The 2586-nt window shown below is 38.1% G+C and overlaps 1 protein-coding gene across 4 annotated transcripts in view; it reads right to left on the bottom strand.

The window, feature by feature from the left end:
- The window catches only part of LOC112157392 (teneurin-3), an 800843-nt gene that overhangs the window by 205973 nt on the left and 592284 nt on the right, over positions 1-2586 (bottom strand). The window lies entirely within an intron of this gene.

The following is a 2586-nucleotide window of genomic DNA, read 5'->3' as shown; positions in this document are numbered from 1 at the left end:
TTGGAAATAAAGTTTAGAAAACTGGATAGATTTAAAACTAAAAACTAGATTTTTTATTTTATTATTTAGCTTTAAAATTTGTTGTCAATGTATGTTAAATAACTGGCATTATAAAAAAAGTGTTTGTCACTTAAAAAATACTTTTAAACAGTAACATTCATATTTTTTACAGAACTACGCCTGCTTTTAGAAATTAAGTTTAGAAAACTGGATATAATGAGATCTAAAAAGTTTATTTTTTGTTATTTAACTTTAACGTTTATTGTTAATATATGCTAAATAGGTGGAAGTAGGGTTATTAAAAAGAGTGCACTTTTATCATCTTTTATTTACCCCTAAAAATACTTTTAAACAACAATATCATTTTTTTTTAAACGGCACATTATCTGTGCATATTTTTAGCATTATAGATCATTTTGTGGTTGTTTTTAAGTCACTTTGATATCCAAGTGTATTGATTGTGCATTTTATTTTGTTTTATTTACTCTAAAGTTAGAATAATATCTCAAAGGACCAAAAACAATGCAAAAAGTGACTTTTACTTTGTCTTGTGCGAGAAAAAAAGGCAAGTCTAAAGGTGCTTTACGCCATTTTACACAAAACTATCCATAATTTCCACATGAAAAGAGTAAATGATTGTGTATATTGCTCCTCTGACGTTTTATCATTCCAATCATCCCACAGGAATCTTAATCACTTGCACGTGTTCGTCTTTGTACGACTGTCTCTGCCCTCCTTTCTTTACGATCCGCGTCCCCGCTCGTTTTTAGCCGTGTTTCCTCTCTCGGTGACAGTTTAATTCCTTTAATCCATCACACACTTCCGTTTCTGCCATGTAACTCACACGCACGCCTGCAGGAGTGTCTCCGAATTTATGTTTTAAATAGAAAAGGTAACTTTGAGGGGGTGAGAGTGTGGAAGGAGGGGGGCAACCAGCAAAAAAGAAAAAAAAGAAATGGAGACGGCCCCACACACGCTCCTACAAAGACGGAGAGAGTGAGCAGAGGAATGCAAATGTGTGAGTCTGGAAGTGATTAGGCGAAACGCAAAAGCCCATCTTCGCTTTTTGCACCCGGAGTTGGGCAGCCGTCCGACCCTCGCCTCACCCCGCGCACATCATCAGCACGCCTTTCAAAACACTTTATGCTAAAAGCAGAGGCGTTAAATCGGGCGAAAGCTAAATCAGATCAACCGTCGCTTCCCTGTGTGTACACACCTTCATCATTCTTCTAAATTGTCATCCAAACAACACAGATGAAATGCTGGATAATCCACTTTAGAAAGAGTTCTGCGCGCCTCTCAGCTTCATTTGTGGAGGCCTTTCCATGCATTCTGTATTAGCTATGCTCTAAAAACATGAAACTTCCTTCCTAAGCTTCCAGCAGCAGCTCTGCGAACGAGCAGAACCTGGAGTGTGTGTCTGCAGAGATAGCAGGAGGAGAAAGCGCTGGTCTGAAGACGTGACGTTGACTCCAGCTGAAGAGCTTTCACGGCTGCGTGCAAAGCATGAAGTGTGGTTGAAAGCTGATGCCAAGGATTTATCACATAATAATGACCATAATGCAACTCTGATATTGTCCCGCTTCGTACACGAGTGGGATCAGACTCAAACGTCTCCAGCTTTAATGCAAATCAGGGAAAAAAAGGAAAGGTAGAGCTGGCTGTTCCCTCGGTGGTGTTATCATCATCTAGAGTCTATTTTGTCTGCAGGACAGATTTGACCTTTAAAGGCTAGCGTGAAACTTGCTAGTGTAAATTCAATCCAGCTGTCCATCTCCAATGCAGAGCATCAAAGCCGTCTAAATGCCAGAGTCCACCCTCAGGAGTTCTCTTAGCGGGCACGAGTCCTCTTTCCTTGATCACGTCATCAAAACTACAGCAGGACGACGCTACAGGAACACTAACTTTTTTTTTTTTCCCTCCTCTATTGACTTTTATGCAACACAAGAACTGGTTTATTTTTAAAAAGTGACAAAAAGCAGCTGTCTTTTTTTAAAATTACCTTTCTAGACTTTTTAGCAAAAGCCTTGAAGTTCAAGAGGCCTTTTTAAAACAAGGCCAAGGTTGTGACGGGTTAAGAAAATGAACAGCGTTCACACTGAGGCACCATGGGAATGACTTTTCTTTGATCCCTTATGGTTGAGAAACCATGACTGACAGCAGTTTGTCCAAATGTTTTCCTCGAGTGGTTTCAAACTGGACTGTTTGCATAAGAAAGGGTATAATTTTTAAAAAAGGAAACATCCATTTGTGTTTATTATAGTTAAAATAAAGGAGAAATTGGAGCTCAGCATGAAGCCACCCAGTGGACTGTGCAAAAAAATGTTTTGTTTTTTTCAATTTATGTTTAAATAGTTAAAAACATGTACATCCACACACTTTAGACAAACTAAATAAAACATATATAGATACGATATATATATATATATAAAAAGCTTGAATTGAATATGTGCTTAAATAAAAGGAAAAATGTGAACTAAAAATAGGTATAAAAAGACAAACTTGTGTGTTTCCCTCATCTTTTTATCACTTTCTTGATTTCTGGACCAGGGAGGCAATAATGTAACGCGCGCGCGCTTGCGGTGT

This window comes from Oryzias melastigma, linkage group LG1 (assembly GCF_002922805.2).
Source record: "Oryzias melastigma strain HK-1 linkage group LG1, ASM292280v2, whole genome shotgun sequence".
Classification (NCBI taxonomy): domain Eukaryota; kingdom Metazoa; phylum Chordata; class Actinopteri; order Beloniformes; family Adrianichthyidae; genus Oryzias; species Oryzias melastigma.
The sequence above is the reverse complement of the archived record's forward strand: the minus strand, read 5'-3'. Positions and strand labels throughout refer to the sequence as shown.